Below are 18,393 nucleotides of genomic sequence, written 5' to 3' on the forward strand. Positions count from 1 at the left end.
CAGAACACGAGTTTAAAATACTATAGGAGTATTTTGTAATATCATAACTTATATGAAAACTAAATAGATCCTTAATAATAGGTCTATAGTCCCTAAGTGGATACCCTAAGGTATTATATAACTTAGAAATCATAGACTTAGAATTTGTGGTCATTGCCTTACTTCCTTTTTCTTGTTTGGATGTGGATCTAGGGTAGGATCACTTATTCGAAGGTCTATCATATCTTGTTATATGTAATTAGTATGCTCTATGTCATTATAGAAGTAACTAATAAGGATCACCCCTATAAGTAATTAATTATAGAGTTAGACGCCTAGTAATTATCTCTTCCACTACTATTCTCGCACGTACAACATAGTAAAATCCTACTTACCGGACGACCCCTACTTTCCCAATCCGAACCCGAGAAATGGTGAATGGTTATGAGGAGAATCAGAAGCGGAACTGGAGGTAATCAATCCTCCATGCATAACAAGGGTTTCCGCGAACCGCTTCGACTACATCGAACCTGTGCCCCGTTGGGCAATCGTGATCGAGGGTTGAATGTCGATAACAATGACAACAACCACCATGCGGAGACCAACGAGGGTGATATGACCTCAACCACGGGGGACCGACTGATAGATCCCTCCCGGCGAAGACCCGACAGATCGCGAACATCGGGGATTAAAGCAGGTAGACTACAACCCGAGTTCGGAAACTATACGCTACTACAGGCCCTACTGTCTCACGTACCCGAGACTCGGAAAGAGACTACTATTTCGGAGACCAACTCTCTGTTTAGGAACTTATCACCACTCAGGCAGAGGCAAGAGAGTAACGGGGTAGACACACGACATTCAAAGAGAGGAGGATTGCAGCCAAGCATTGATTGACAGAGCTGCAAGGCGCATCGACTTAGCCTCAGGTATCGCAAGGGACGGATCGTCGTAAGTAGAGTTCATACCGCTCACAAGACCTTGTAAATTAGGTTCGTGAGTATGCGTTGGTGCTACTCTATTCTAGGCGTAAGCACGACACTGGGATTTAAGCGGTCATACTAAACGAGGGATCTAGTTGCTATCAAAACTTTTCCATGCACGGATGTGAGGTAAACCTACATCTAGGTCAAAAATTTTCGCTGAAACCAGAATTACTAGAATCATATTAACAAGATGGGCATAGGATATACCTAACAGACTCGAAGGTCTATTTAGTCTTAGTTATATAACTACGCCTACTTCAATTGGTCATAATAAGGACCTAGCTTGGGTCAAGTATAAGGGTTCACTTGGATACAAAACTACTGAAATACATGAGTATACCATATAAAGAATCTCGCTATGAATTGTTTTCAGAACACCCTTAATGACCGAATTGCGTTACAAATCGATATAAGATAAACTTAGTTAGAAACTCGCGACGTATAGCCATTCTAAAAACTCATTATCACCTTAAACATTTTGTTGAGAAGTTCCTTCTTCATAGACCTATGGGTGCGATCATTCCAGCATTAATGCACCGGATCCCATCAGAACTCCTCAGCTAAGTGGGGTTGGACAAGCATGATTCTAAGATGAGTAAAGCTTAACGCCCGTATGAAACCTACTCTTACCCACTACCATAACTCCGTCTCGGGAACGTTAGCAGAAACACTAAGAATAGTACATCAATGTGCCTAAATTTATATATATGAATATAAATCATAAGAATGCACTTGAGATAATTATCCCCACTAACAAAGTCGTTTTTCATCGTGGAACAGAGCTATGTCTTCACTAAGGGGAAATCAACCAACTAGCAAGGCGCCAACCCTGCAGATAGATTCTGCTACTTTTCAGGCTGCAGTCACGGCAGCCGTGGCAGCCGTCATGGCGCAGTTCAATGCTAACAACGCCAACAGAAATGGAAGCTTACTGACAATACAAATTGTGGTAACAATCAGGAACACCAACGGGTGTCCGCTAGCGGAAATACCTCAGGCCACAAACCTACGAACAAGAAGAGAAAGTTTTGGAACATGAAAGAGCGCCACCAATCTCAAAGATCCACTAAAAGACAACAACCTATGGCCACCCCTACCATTACAACAGCAGTCACGACACATGCCTTGACACTAGCCACGGGGTCTGCCACCCAAACGCCAGCCAGACCATATAAAGGATCACTCTCGAAGTGTAACAAGTGTAACTACCATCACACAGGAGCTTGCCGAATTTTACAATGTAATAACTGCAACAGGAAAGGACATACCTTCCGTTTTTGTAAGGCCCCGACCCAGCATCTCCCTTCAATCACCAGCACCATGGTAGACCCAGTATGTTACTTACGCGGTGAAACGGGACACTTCAAAAGAGAGTGTCCAACCAAGAAGAATGACGGGGGAGCAGGAGGAGTGTGATGAACACACCAGCAGGAGCAGCAGGGAACTATATTAGGACTTTTGTAATGTTTCCAACGACAAAAAAGTTTAAGTACCATATGTTTGTAACTAATTTGGTATGCTTGCTAAAGTCACCTCCTTTCTAAAAAGTAGTTAAAATACTCTCTCGTTCAAATCAAACCAAAGACATTCATATATGACCTTAGGACCATTACCTGTAAGATGTGATGACTTTGTACATACATCGGGGTTAATTATAATCAAAATACTGAAGTCTTGAAACAAATAATTCCATCCTGACTCCTAGTCCATGTCTAGTAGTAGGAATTGAGTGGGGCCACCCACTCGACAATTTCACCAACATCAACTTACATACGACGTTCGTATACCGCTCGATCGTAGGGAGGCCTTTCATGGATCATGATATCAAGTATCATTACTGGCTATCGAAACACACCCACTACCAGTGCTAGACATTGTGGTATGAATCATCTACAGTAAATAATAACATCAAACGGATCGGAACCCCCCTGAAAAGAAACACAAGATACTCTATCACTCTAGTGAGCTCTTCTTATGAATACAGCTTAACTCATGTTATCTAAAAAGATTCGGTTGTCACCATTCAGTTTCGATTAGTATAATCCTCATCTTCCTGATTTAACGACTACAAAAGAACCTTTCACCTAACCCACCGAATATTGGAACTTTTGTCTCCCATAAACGCGTCCAACACGGATCTCCGGGTCATCTCTCGCTGAGAAACTCCCAAACACGCACTAGAGGAGTGTTATACTTCCCGAAAACCTACCATAAGTATTTACAGGAGACCTTCGGGAATGTCACGCATACAACAGACAAGGTTCAAGCACAAAAGCTTGGGACGGATACGGTTAGTCTACCACTACTACGTGTATACATGAGGATAATGTATAATTAAGATTCTACGAACATTGGATGTGTGCTTCCGCCCTAATTCCTGTTCCATGTCTGGTTGTTGATTTGGGGCAGAGTCACCCATCCAAATTTCTTACCAATCTTAAGCACATACGACCTATATGCACAAGTTAATGATAGATGGACCAGGTACGAGTCCTGCCATGAACTTCAGGCCAAGGTTGCCCTAAAGGACGAGTAAATGTCCTACCATCCGAAAAGGTCCCAAACCCACATGCTTCCTACCGAGCTATAGGAACTGTCAGGTCAAACCTGTCAAACTACTCAACAATGAAATTGAAGAACCAAGCTTCTCACCCTGGAAAGCTCCAGTCTTATTCTTCAAGTAGAAAGGCAAATTGCTTGTAGTTCCATCGACTTCAGAGGCCCCGACAATAACTCTAGTAGAAACCTTTACTATATACCTCGCATAGACGAATAGGCCGACCAACCGTGAGGAATGAAGTACCCTTTTGGAATTGGACCTGAGATCTAAATATCACCAGTCGCGAGTATTGGAGAAGGATGTCCAAGGACAATCCTCCAAATTTGAGGCGGACGCTGCAAGTTTGTAGTGATACCCCTCGGATAGGACCAACCCGCTCACAGTATTACAAAGGTTATGCCATTCTTACTAGGATCTGTTAGTCATTGTCATTGTAAATGATTTGTTTATCTACCCTCATAGTAAGAAGGAAACCAAGGAGAGCAGCTACAACAAACCGTGGAAACAATACGATCAGAGAAGCTTTACCCGAAGTTCTCTAGATACAAGTTTTGGAATTGAGGAGTCAAATTCCTAAGACACATCATTATCAATGTGGAAATTCTTAAGGACCCTTTCAATTGATCAAAACCATTAAGAAACAGTCAGCACCAAAGGCGTCAGCAGGAATACGCCAAAATTTCGGGTCTCACTGACCTACCGTCTTAGTTCCCTTGGAACTTCTCGTAAATTACGTAACCCCTTACGAATTTGACCCTAAAGGGAGCAACCCTTGACTGGGAAGAGAAGCAAGAGGAAGAAACCTTTAGAACTCCAGAATAAGAGACCAAATTCCTCTGGAAGCCTCACTCTGAGAAGGCTTAGTACGCTTCGGAAAGCGTGGAAAGCCAAAACCCCAGATAATTATGCCTTTCGAGATTCTTGTCAGAATCAGCCCTGTAAACTCGCTACTTCAATCTACTCCCGCGAGCTTGGTAAAGTACATTCTACCTGACACGTCTCGAACTTGCAAAAGTATCTATCCGATGAGACTCTTGTAATCCCCCTCGACGAGATCGAGTTCCACAAGAGCCTCACCTTCGTGGAAGAACCGTAGTGACTGTGGACCAAGAGGTCAAGAGAATGCAGCAACGCCGCTTCCAATTAGTGAAAGTTCGTTGGAATACTAACCAAGGACCTAGAGTCACTTGAGAGCGTGAGAATCAATCGATTAGGAAGTATCCCCACTTCTTGGCACGATTGTTCATGCCTACTCCTTGCCTAAATTCAAATTTCGGGACGAAATTCCCTCTAACGGGGGGATGATGTGACAACCGTCAAATTCTGGTCAAGTCAAAGTCAAATAAAGTCAAAAAGTCAAACCGGTCAACCCAATTAACCCTTGTGTACTAGGGTTTACGCTATGTTATTTCCGTACAACTCGTTATTCTAAGGAGAAATCATCAATTGAAAAGTTGGTATATGTAGATTTCATTAATCTAAAACGATGTTAAGTAATTAACCAACTCGATAAACAAATGTTTCATACTCATCGGGAGGGTGTAAGATCCTTAAACATGGCTTAACGGGGTTTACGGACCTTGCGTTGCGAAACCGGACACTCACAAATGTCACACACGAAACCTCTCTCAATCGTTTTCACTCTATCTCTCTTTATCGAGAATCTCTCCCAAATCTCTCCAAGAATGTGAAATCTCTCCCAAATCTCTCATTGTATGAGAAATCTCTCCAAGAATGTGAAATCTCTCCCAAATCTCTCTTTGTATGAGAAATCTCTCAAAGAATGTGAAATATCTCCCAAATCTCTCTAAGTATGCCAAATCTCTCCAAGTATGTGAAATCTCTCCCAAATCTCTCTCAAAATCTCTCTCAAAATCACTCTCAACATTTTATAATCACTTGGGGCATCCCGACCCACGAATTTGGCCAAATCAGCTCAAAAACGAAAGTCTACGCGAAAAACGGACTTAAGGAGCCGAAACTCCTCTTAGGAACCGAAACCCCTATCAAGGAACCGAAAGCCTCTCAAGAACTGAAACCTCTTAGGAGCCGAGACCCTCTCAACCGAAATGGACCGAGTGCTCTGTTTATTTCGATCCTCTGATCATTCCCAAACCGAGCCTGACCTTCTGCTCTTATCTTCTCACTTTCGGTCCGAGAGGACTACACCTTCGGTCTAAGGAGCTGACCTTTGGTCCGAGGGCTTGAGCTTCTGTCCGAGGAGCGAGCCTGCGCAGCCGAACCCCTCTACTCTTGGTTCCTCTTCTACTCTCGGTTCCCATGCACAACCAAGCCTTACCTTCGGTTCTAAGCTCCTAAGGAGCCGAACGTTCGCATCCTCGGCCCAAATTTCGGAATTTGGCAGTTTTTGCCCAATTTTCAATATTTTTAGCGTTTCGAGCCCGTTTTTCGATATTTTAACGTGGGATTTTCACCCGAACTCGTATTTTATCATAATAAACCCCAAATATTCATATTTTAATTATTTTTTTTTGGGAAAATCCTTGCCTAAGAATAAAATATAGTTGGTGAGATATTTTGTTGACTGTTGACTTTTCTTTAGTGTATGGCGCAAGCAACCTCCCATTCCCACTTCATGACCAACCCACACCCCTCTCCACCATACCTAGTCACATCCTGGTACTTTTTCGCTCTCTTTCCAACCCTCCCCACATTCTTAGAGCTGGAACATCCATCCTTTCTCCTAACATTCTCTCATTTTCTCATTCTTCCACACAAGATCAAACACCCTTTTCTCTCTCAATTCTCTCACTAAAATTCGAGAGTCAAGGCATACTCCAAGGATTTTCTCCTTCATTTAGTAAGTATCATCCTCTTTCTTATGATTATTACACATCCTCCTACTCAAAATCATAGTTTGCTTACACAAACATCGTCACATTCTTGTTAGATCTTCGAATCTTCAAGTGATTCTTCAAGTGTTCTTGAGTTGGACACTTCTCTTCTTCAAGACTCATCTACTGAAACTAATCAAGGTGAGTTCATACCCCTACATTTTCATATTTTCTCAAGTTTTTAGGGGGGGGGGATACAAGTTAAAACACCAAGAACATAACTAAACTTTTCTAACAGCCTTCATCAGAAACGTTCAACTCCATTCACGGACTGTTTTGGACAACTTAAACATTATTGTTTTCAAAACTGTTTTAGGTGTAAGTAGTTCCAGTTCTTAGCTTTAAAATGACTACTTTCACATTTCCATAAGATGTTTCTACAATTTATGGTGATTTTTACAAAACTGCCTATCATTTCAAACACCAATCCGGACCAGTCTGTGATTATGGACTATTTCATGAAAAAAATTGTGAGTAAACTAGAAACATTTTGGGAACTCTCAGAATTTACGGATTTAGTTTTTGACTTCGTATGATTTTTCTAAGACTTTTCTAAAACAGCGCAAGATGGTTAAATTTAGTTAACAACATATAAATTTCATAACACTTTGTATTATGTTGAGCAAAATGTATAACAATAAGTTCTAAATATTGAATGTGTTTCCTTGTTAGTTTATCAACATAAACTGAAACTTAGTCATTCATAATAAGATTATTCATTCATTTATAACACGTATATGAAGCTATAATAAGCATAGTTTATGGATTCATAACACAAATGCGTTTTCATAAAAGAGTTCTTATACATTACAAACGTTTTGGGATAAACTATAATAGGTACGGTTTATGTTTCCATTAACACAACAAACACATTTTGGAAGGTTTTATTCCCACAGAAAAAGGTTTTACACTCATGCACACCACACGTAAACTTGTTAACCTAAATTGTGAGACAATCTCTTTCGTACGTCGATTTAAAATCACTTTTTATATCAATAATTACAGATATTATGGTATATTTTCAGTCTTGGTATTTAAGACTACACATCATTCATTTCGGGATTTTTCTCAAATCAGAAAGGGTTTTATGCCAATTTAAAACCACATTTATATCCTTAAGTATGACAAATACTTGTTCATTTTCGGACCTGGCATTTAGGACCACATAACTTTTATAAGGAAAATATTGGATTTTTCTTGATCGATTTTCAAACTCTTACTGTCAAAAGCTTATGAACTCACTAACCTTTGTGTTGACACTTTTCAAAACTACTTGTATCCTCAGGAATTCAGTGAAAACAGGAAATCAACAATGTTTTGAGGATGGGACGATAAGTCGTCAAACAGTTCATTTTGTATCATAATGTAATTGATTTGAATCATGTAAAAATATACTTTGGTGTAACTTTTTCAATTATATTTGTGATGGTTGTATTTACTTTGAGCACTATTATACTCGTTGTTGTGATACTCTACATGAAGTCCTCTACCCCCAGACGTTTCCGCCATCCTTGGTTTGGGGGTGTGACAGAGGTTGCTTCAGCTATTGTTGTTCAGCCATGGACAATTAAGCTGGTGAGTGTGTCATGGTGCGAGACCGTGAATTATATGATTTCTAGAGCCAGAGAGCGATAGACTAATTTGGAGAACTCAGAAATGGGATCCAGATTCTGGCTCTGGCTTAGGAGCAGGACCTAGGCCAATCAATACGTGATCACGGGAGTTCATCTCATCGAAGGTTACTCGTAGAGTTATGGAATGGACCTCGATGGTCTTTCGTTCATCCAAGGAAGGGATTTCAGGAGCTCTCGATAGTCCTCTTGGGGCCTTTCGGGCCGGAATTGTCGCAGGGCAATTAGGGGATCATCTGGAGCCGAAAGCCTGTGGATCCTTAGAATCCTCTAGGAAGGAGGATCCTACTGTTAGTTCCTTTCATGGGGATTGGAAGGGAGTGTTGCACCATGTCATCAGGATGGTCGAGGTAACTCAGGAGGAGGTGGTCAGAATTCCTCTAGATGTTTGTGGGTATGTTATCTTCTACCACTTCAAGTGGATATCGGGAATTTTTATCGCTTTGGATTTTTGATTGAGTTTGAATAAGCTAGATCTCGAGTCGGTTCTTTGCTACTATCTGAGTTATCAAGGATTGTCATATGCCATTCTGCATGCTAATGAGTCTTTGATGAATCTTCAGATGGATGTATCTTGCGGAGTGGGTCCGACGTGTACCACTATTGTTCCGGGTCTTTGTCCGAATCTGTTCAGGAGTATTGCTTGGACGATATTTGGTCAAGAATTAGTGGGATGGTTCTCTAGTGAAGTCAGGGTTCAGTGGTTCTATCATTTGTTTGGGTATGATCAACATTTGTCTATGGAAGAACTTTGGAGTTCAAGGAACTATCGTTACTAGGAAAGGAATGGTAGCATGAAGATGGTGGGGTCAGTTGCGTGAGTTGTTTGATCATTGGATGCGTCAAGGGAATAGTACCTTCGCATGGAATGAAGTCGGTTAGAGTTCAATGATTCCTTGAGGATAGAAGCTAGAGTAAAGATTCATCAATACATGGCAAGAGTTATGGTTCTTAGTCATCGACATAAGAACTCAAGGAATTGGTATGGTATCATGGGAGGTGATTTCGATTATCGAACTGGTTAAGGTCTCAAGAGTATTCTTCCGGATTCCAAGAGTTGGGTAATTGTTGAGATTGGAAAGTAATGGATCAATAGCAAGGGTAAGCCTCGGTCGTCAGCAGATCGATCGTTGGAGGGTAAGAAATTGGGAATCCTTCGATTCTTATGTGCTTTGGGAATTTAGTCGATTCAAAGTTGGGGAGAATCATTCAGGTATTCAGGAGCCGGAGCGGTTATCAAAATGAGATAAGTTTTGCATCCTCGTTGGGAAGAAAGATGACCCAAGTGACTGTTGGGATTGAGGATTGTGTGAGTTGGGAGTTCGGTAAAACTTCCCAACATGTGAATCGCGTCTTCTTGGTGCTTGATTGCAAAATTTGGGGGTAACAAGTTGGGGTTTCAGTAATGAATTGAGTTCAGTTTGGGTGTTCGGTCGAGTGTGTGCTGGACTTTGTGTGTGTCTCGAATTGGTAGATTAGGAGTAAGGTAATGGGCTACATTTGTGTTAGGGCAGAAGTGTTGTAAGACTACGGGAGAGCTATAGCATTCAGTAGTACTCAGTTGGGGTGAAAGTGTTGTAAGACTACGGGGGAGCCATAGCAGTCACTAGTAGTCAGTTGGGGTGAAAGTGTTGTAAGACTACGGAGGAGCCATAACATTCACTAGTAGACAGATAGTGTGGGAAGTGTTGTAAGAATGAGGGGTAGCCGTAGCATTCACTACCGACCATATAGTGTGGGAAGTGTTGTAAGACTACGGGGTAGTCGTAACATTCACTACTGGCCAGATAGTATGGGAAGTGTTGTAAGACTTCATGGTAGCCGTAAAATTCACTAGCGGTCAGATAGTGCGGGAAGTGTTGTAAGACTGCGGGGTAGCCGTAGCATTCACTAGCAGCCAGATAGTATGGGAAGTGTTGTAAGACTACGAGGTAGCTGTAGCATTCACTAGCGACTAGATAGTACGGTAAGTATTGTAAGATTACAGGGAAGCCGTAGCATTCACTAGCGACTAGATAGTATGGAAAGTCTTGTAAGACTGTAGGGTAGCTATAGAATTCACTGGTGGCCAGATAATGTGGGAAATGTTGTGAGAATGCGGGATGACCTATAGCATTCCTGGATTCTTTCAGATGATTAGGCAAGGGTGGGCCAATTCGCAAGATTTTGGGTAAACCACAACATCTTTGAAATCATGAAATGGTAGGTCGTGGGAGAACGGGTATGAGGAAGACTACAGTTAGACCTGTAGCGTTTAACCTAGCATCGAGATAATGTCAAGATGGTTTGAGTAGTTATTACCTGTGAAGTTTTATGTTGGAAGTCACGAAGTGCGAAAGTGTGGGAGCCATTTTGGCTCAGTAACCGGGCTGGAACCTGAAATTTCAAATGACTGGCTGACGAATTGGGGCCAGGGAGGTCTCGGTGGATTGAGGAAAGTAGCCAGAAGGCAGCAGCCTACTGTTTCAGGCAATTTTACTGTTTCAGGCAGTATTAGCGATTTGGGTTTCATGGAAATGAGGAGTATCTGGGTGTTTGGGTACTGCCAAGTCACTCACAAGGGGATTAAATAATCGCAGATTAATTGATTTGACCCTGTTGCGTAGCTCTCGTCTGAGTCTAATCATTTCAGGGTTGAATCTTCTACTTGAAGGATTATATGAGCTTCCTGTCAAGTTAAGTGTTCATAGCGGTATATGGTCAGTGACTTTCTCTCTGTCGAGATGACAATGTGATCAGGGATTGAAAGCATATTGTCTGGTGCGAGACTCTATGAGGATGGCTTGGTGGTAGTTCGGTGTGAGGGGTCTGACAGGGAGTTAGATCATTGACACTTAGGTTTCAGATTCCAGATAAGTGGATTCGGTTTCTATTCAAGAGTTGAGGATTCGTTCTTCATCGGATTCAGGGAACTATTCTGAGGATGGTTTCGACAGATCTGGAAGGATTATTGTTGGAAGTGTTATGATTGGTCTGCAACTCATTGAGAGTTTGGCAGAAAGTAATTTCAGCACGGGCGAGCTGTTGGGAAGTCAGGATATGGTAGGTTTCAGGTCTTAGAATGAGGAAGTGGCTTGCAAGGGTTGACGGTTCGGGTGTATTTTCGGGATAGAAGTTTCAGTTCGGGTTTCCGTTTCCTTGAGAAGGTTATTTTATGCGCAAAATTTCTGGTCATGATCAACAATTTGATTGTGTTGGCATAAGTGTTAATAAGGAGCTTTTTCGAGGACAAAATCTAAATTAAGTGGGGGAGGGTTGGAACAACCGGAATTTAAAAGGTTAATTATGGAAATAAAACCTTATCTCTAAAGCTCTACTCATCGAGTTTAAGGCATAAACTAGACGTGTTGGAAATATGTGGCACTCGTGTTTTGGAAGATCATCTCGACGTGTTGGGGAGGTCCAACTCGACGAGTTGGCGCTGGAAGAGAAAACCCTAATTTTCCGGGTATATAACCCTATTTAATGGGCTTAACTTCTAGGGTTGTCCTCCTTACCAACCTCCCTTGTCCAGAAGAAACCCAAGATCGTCCTTCCACTTGTTCATTGAGTTTTATGAGTGTTTGAGTGAGTGTTGAAGATCTTTGAAGGAGGTTTTGAAGAGAGAAGTATCAAACTTGGAGAAGTGAACTTGGATCCAGAAACTCTACATCAAAGGCAACATCTTGGAGGTATAATGTCATAACCTTGACATGTATCGTATTAGATCTCATCTTTTGTAGTTTTGAGCTTGGTTTTTGGGACTTTGGCTAGGATGTCCAAAGAAAAGAGGTTTCTAGAGGTTGAAGGTGTAGATCTAGCCTCTATAGGACCTCCAGAGAATTAATGTTGCACACTTTAATAGCCTCCATGGCCCATTCATGCCATATGTCCATTATGAAGCCAAAAATAAACCTTAGAGTATATTTCTAGCATGCATGGACGTAAAGTTGGAAACTTTACATGATTAACCACCTTAGGACCTCATATCTGTAATATGGAACATTGAAGCAAGGGTTAGAGGGTTAATGGGTCAAGACCCTCCTCCAAGGAGCTAGGGCTTGGGTCTAAATCTTGTTAGATGACCCTTGGGGGTAAAGTTGGAGACTTTACCCTTCTAGACATCTCTATGAAGGCTGATCTGTAGTTTGGAACCTTTGGATTCAAGAAAAAGGTCTTAATGCATCAAGTGGGTTGATAGAATGAAGAAATCGACGAGTTCATAAGGGAACTCGACGAGTTGGGTTGGAGTTACCTTGATTCTGTTGGAAAAAGGAGGAACTCGACAACTTTTAGGAGAAATCAACGAGTTGGATCGCAACATCGCGATTCTGGATTTGGGATGGACTTGACGAGTCAGGTCAACTTGAAGCATTGACTTTGACCTTGACCAAGGTTGACTTTTAAGGGGTTTGAAGGGTTAAGTGGCATCTAAGGAATTGTTTATGATTAGGGAGGTGGCAGAGCTGATAGTCGGAGTTTGGACCTACTTAGCTACAATTTGCATTTGAGGTGAGTCTGCTCACCATACCAGTAGGTCAAAGGCACCATGGTCGGCCCATTATATGTTATGTGGTATACTAGTTGATTATGTGGTACGTGATATGCTAGTTATCTTTATGATACCTACATAGAAGACCCCAGGGGGATCCCGTGGCACTTGGATGTCAGACCATGTGGGGGTGCCCATGGCATTCCAGGTAAAGACCATGGGGGTACCATTGGCACTTGGTTGTCAGACCATGTGGGGGTTCCCATGGCCTTCCAGGTAAAGACCATGGGGTGCCCATGGTCTTGGTTGTCAGACCATTTAGGGGTGGCCATGGCATTCCATTTTAGACCATAGGGGGTGCCCATGGCACGTAGGTGTAAGACCTTGGGGGGAGCCCAAAACATCTTGGAGTAAGAGCCTGGAGGGAGTCCACAACATCCTTATGTGTTTATATGCATGACTTATGTGATTGATATGCTTTATTTGGTTATGTGGATTATGTGGTGTATGTTCTGGGGAGCTCACTATGCTTCATGCTTATAGTTTTGCTTATGGTTTTGGGTATCATTGGTTTGGAAAGGAAGGGTCTGGCTTGATCGCAGCGAACACACCAGTGTTTTTCGCATTATGTGATTTTGGGATGTAACTTTGATAAATGTTTTAATTAAGCAATGTTTTTGAATGGTTGGATTAAGTAACATTTGTGCTTGTCTATAACGAAAAATGAAATTTTTACCCTGGACTTTTGGATCGTTACAACTTCACTAGCAAATCTAATGTCAATAGATCTAGTATGAGCATCATGATTAATTCGTGACAAAAGTTTTTTGAGAAGATCAGTTGGATTATCTCCTAATGGATCTCGGCTCATAATAATGTCTCTATCTTCAACTGGCTTCTTTATATAGTTGAACCTTCTGAGTGTATGTCTTGTGTTCTTGTCATCTCATGGTTCTTTTGCTACTGTAACCACTCTGTCTTTATCATGGAAGATTGAGGTTCAACTATGCTTGGAACAACACCAAAATTGTTGATGAACTTCTTTAGCCACATTGCTTCATTGGCGCTTCATTGGCCTCAATATACTTTGACTATGTAGTTGAGTGTGCTATAGTCTCTTGCATGGAACTCCTCCAAGTCACTGTTCCTCCGTTTAACATGAACACAAAACCAGACTGTGGTCTAAAATTATCTTTGTCGATCGGTTTGGAAACTTGCATCCACATATCCTTTAACACTTAGTTCTTCCTTACCACCAATAACCAAGAACATATCTTTGGTCCTCCTAAGATATTTTAGAATGTTCTTCACTACAATCTAATGACTTTCACAATGATTGGCTTGATAACGAATCTCCATATTGATTGTGTATAAGATGTCTGGCCTTGTACATATCATGGCATACATGATTGATCCTATAGCCGAAACATATGTTACTCGACTCGTCTTTTCCAGTTTATAACTAGTACTGGTACATTGGTTTTTAATCCAAATCGTGCCAAGTTGTATAGGTATTCCTTTCTTAGAGTCTTCCAACTTGAATTTGTTTAAGATTTCTAGAAGTGAATAATCCAGTATTGGAATAAAAATCAGAGTCAACAAGTAAAGAACAGGAGATCTAAATATAATCTGATTCAACTCATATTACTTTCAATTTTTTACAAAGAGAATATCAGACAGAGGAATTTGGAAATACTCTTATCTAACTCTATGTAAACACTCCTATTTATAGGAGGACTGAAAGTACAAAAAATACTAAGGACTAAGCTTTAGACTTCGTTACAAAGATGCCTTAATAAATACATAACAAAACTAATGAAACAAGCATTACATAGAATTCGACATATTACAATATATATTCGACCATACAAGATTACCTCTAAGCATGTAGTTTGGAAAAGTCCTATCAGTCTCCTAGATCTATTATACATCTTAATATCAAGTATATAAGAAACTTCTCCCAAGTCCTTAGTACCGTAACTCTTCACAAGCCAAGCTTTTTCAGTATTCAGTGTTGGGATGTCATTTCCAATAAGAAGAATTCCGTCAACATATAAGGCAAGAAAGACAACTACAAAATCTTTTGGCTAAGCAATGTAAAAACCCTCACTCAATTTATCATTAAGGAAAGCAATTTTTACATCTGTTCCCCATATTTCATAGATATAAAATGCAGCCATGGAAAGTAATATCCTAATAAACTTAATCATAGCTACCGGTGACCAAGTTTAATTATAGTCAACTCCTTGAGCATTAGTATAAACTTCAGCAACTTTTCATGTGACAACCCGAAAAATTTATTTTTTATAAGCTCAGTCAGTCAACTCAACTGAGTGTCAAAATTGTTAGTATAAAGTTCTAGCCTTGTTACAGGTCATTCTAAGGAGTTTTAAGCCTAATACACTTAAGGAATAAGTGTTAGAAAGTACCCGCTAGAACCACAGTGTAGCACAGAGAACCCTAACCCCATCTAAGTGAGTTCACGACCACAAGACCATGAGTTTATAGTCGTAAACTCATGGGGGCCATAAAATCAAGAGCATATATAAGGCAAATGGTCATTTTAAGTCATTTCTCTCATTTCCTGGCCAATCCTCTTTGGTTCTCTCTCAACTATCATAACAACAATCACCGTAGATCTTCAAAAGAGTGAGTATTCTATCCCTTGATTAGTTAATACATCTTATTAACTAGCTTCTTACATTGATTTCATCCATGAAAATTCATGTTTATTTAGATACTCAAGAAAAACCAAGAACACCAAGAACACACACTAGTGTTCTTGGCCAAATCGACTAGTTCAAGCTCCTATATCGTAAGCACTCTTCTTCTACCTTGTTTTACACTAGGTTACACATGTCTAGACCATAGAAACATCAAGAAACAAGGGTTAGAAGAGAGTTCACGGCCAAGGATGTTCTTGGGTCGTGAACTCCCTTTTATGGTGCAAAGATGCCCCAAATTCCTTCCTTAAGCCTTGAGACTAGCCTAGCGCTTTACCTTGGTGTGTTTAGGACTCAAAGCAATCAAAATACCATCACCCATAGGTGATTACGGCCACAAACATAAGCCAAAGTGTTTCATGGGCCGAAAACTCAAGTTAGGGGTGTTTTCATGGCACAAACACTTCCTAGGGCTTAGACTTGAAGTTAGGATGCTTCATTATGACTTTTAGGACCCTAAACAACCCTCATAAACAAAAATGGCCATGCGTTTACAGTTGTAAACTCATTAGGGCCGTGAACACCTCAAAAGCTCCAAAGAAAGTGGTCTTCCTCATCCTAGGGTAGAGCTAAGGTCCCTAAATCATCTCTAGCCTTTCAAACATGCACATACACATGAGTAACCATGAGTTTACGGCCGTAAACTCCTTCGGGCCATAAACCCATGGTAGTAAACTCATGTGATTGCCATTCTACCTTCCTTTTTTGAATCACATGTGATTCCAACACTTAGTCAAGGTCTTTCCTAGTCCCCTAAGGTGTTTCCTTTCATATAGTTGTTTATAAACACTATATTCATGCCAATATGTGTCCTTATATATCATTTAGGACTTATTGTGTCTCGTGACTTCATTCGTGGAACTTCTCATCCTTACACGCATACCCGTTTGAATCACCCACATCAGGTGAGTTCATACCCTGTAATTAATCTTTTAACTATTTAACATGTGTTCAGGGGGGAATACAGGTTGAACACAATGATAATTGTGTAAATGTTTATTGTTAAACATCTTTCAAAATGTTACTTATGTTAATTATAAGTTGTCAAAACATTTCAAAACTCGTTTAAAGTTATGTTACTTGATAGTTAACAAAACTCCGTTTTTAAAGTAAAAGCATAACTTAGTAGAGAAATGAGTCTTTTCATTAACAGTCCAAGTAGAGGATTAGTAAACTATTATAGGTATAGTTTAGGAGAATGCTATTCATTACTTCTAGTACAATGAAGCACACAAGGAATCAATGCCAGAACAGAACAAACAATGAAGAGAATCAAACAATACCAGAACAGAACAAACAGCGAAGAGAACCAAACAATAGCAGAACAGAGCATAACAAACAAGTTAAGTTGCTATAGCATGAGAACACACAGATAGGATCTAATTATACCAATGAATCACTAACGCATTAGTGATAGTTATATTGGGTATACATTATCATATAACTTTAATGTGAATTACACGGCTTGGAAGGAATTGTTGCGGTCTCGTTTGGTTCCCTTAATCTCTTTACATTGAGAGCGCTTAGTAGGGGTTCTAGCTTTCACATTATGACCATAATAAAAGAAATATGTTTTTAGGTTATTAGTACATCCGCATGTCATTATAAACGACATCTGTGTACGTACTTTTCCCATTACTTTCATAAAGTGAAAGTGCCACTTGAAAGTTGATCTATTTTCTAGTCAAGATAGTTATAAACTAGGGAGAATATACTTTCACATTTGACAAAGGAACAGTCGGGTTTAACACAGAACAGAAGATGCCTTGGTAGAAGGCTACGATTAAAGGTTAGGATCATAATGACAACTTTATGATTCGTTAATGTATATACTATAGGATACATATATACTAATAGATTCCGACAGCTAATAGGATATGTGCTCTTCGCTTCACTTCCTGTTCTCGTTGGATTGTGGGCTTGGAATGAGGTCGCCCAATCTATTATCTACCCGACTCTATATATATCTATGCTTAGTATACATTAAGTCATCATAAGGGTACCAGGTATGGATCAAGTCATAGGACACAGAGTCAACACATAGTTTTTCTAGTATAAAACTTACTTTACAAAGTCAGTACTTTTGGTATACAAAACTAGAGATTTCCCAGATAAGGGCTTAATCCATTTTATTAAGCCAGTACAGTTTTAGAGATTTAGGTGAGTAACTCTATAACACCTTAGTTTATACACCATGTTTATATATAAAACTAATATCCAATAGATAGTTAAATGTGTGTTTTCTGCCTTACTTCTTGTTCCCGTTGAATTGTGGGCTTAGGGCAGATTCACCCAATTAACTTTCTACACGATATTAGATTATATATAGCAGTATAAAAAAAGCTATTATAAAAGTAGTCACCGTAGTCATTATTTTACTATAAGAAATATAGGTTTTCTTAAAGAACTTTTCATTAGATATAAAGGAATCATTACAAATAACTCCATGAGTAACAAGTGAATACACCAGGGTTATATATGATAACGATCTAACAACCAATGGAATGTGTGCTATCCGCCTTACTTTTTGTTCCCCGTTGGGTTGTGAGCTTGGGGCAGATACGCACAATCGATTGCTTGTTTACTCTGAGTATATATAACTTGTACCCACTTAGTACCCATAGAAAGGCTTGTAGTGAAATTTTACTTAACTTTCATTCAAGTAGGAAATATGGGATTTTCTAGAGGAACAGACGAACTTTTCAAAACATAACTTATTGCTTACATCACTTGTACATATACATTTTCAACCACATTTTACAGCTTACTCACATCACTTAAATCTTATGAATTCACTAGCTTAATTATTGATCAACTCTTTCAAATAACTTGTATTCTCAAGAGACTATTAGACAAGTGCTCGTGTTGGGACTTCAAAAGATGGAGCATTACAACGTCAAGTCTTGTTTTGTTATTCGTTTATGAGTTCTATGTTCTGTGAACACAAACATTGTAAACACTTTCTGTTTTTAGGAACTCGTCGATATAAAGGATGAAAAATCTGAATTTGTAGGAGGAAGTTATGATTTTTCAAAGTTTCGAATGCAACAAAATACATTAGTGTCGACATAGAAATCAAAATCAAAATTGGTTGATTGTTAGCCAAAACAATGTAAAAGAGATTTGAAGATATCGTAAATTCTAATTCGCCAATATAAATACAGTCGAGAACGGAACTCGTATGTGAA

The sequence above is a fragment of the Lactuca serriola genome, chromosome 6, assembly GCF_051521515.1.
Source record: "Lactuca serriola cultivar US96UC23 chromosome 6, Lser_US96UC23_V15, whole genome shotgun sequence".
NCBI lineage: Eukaryota > Viridiplantae > Streptophyta > Magnoliopsida > Asterales > Asteraceae > Lactuca > Lactuca serriola.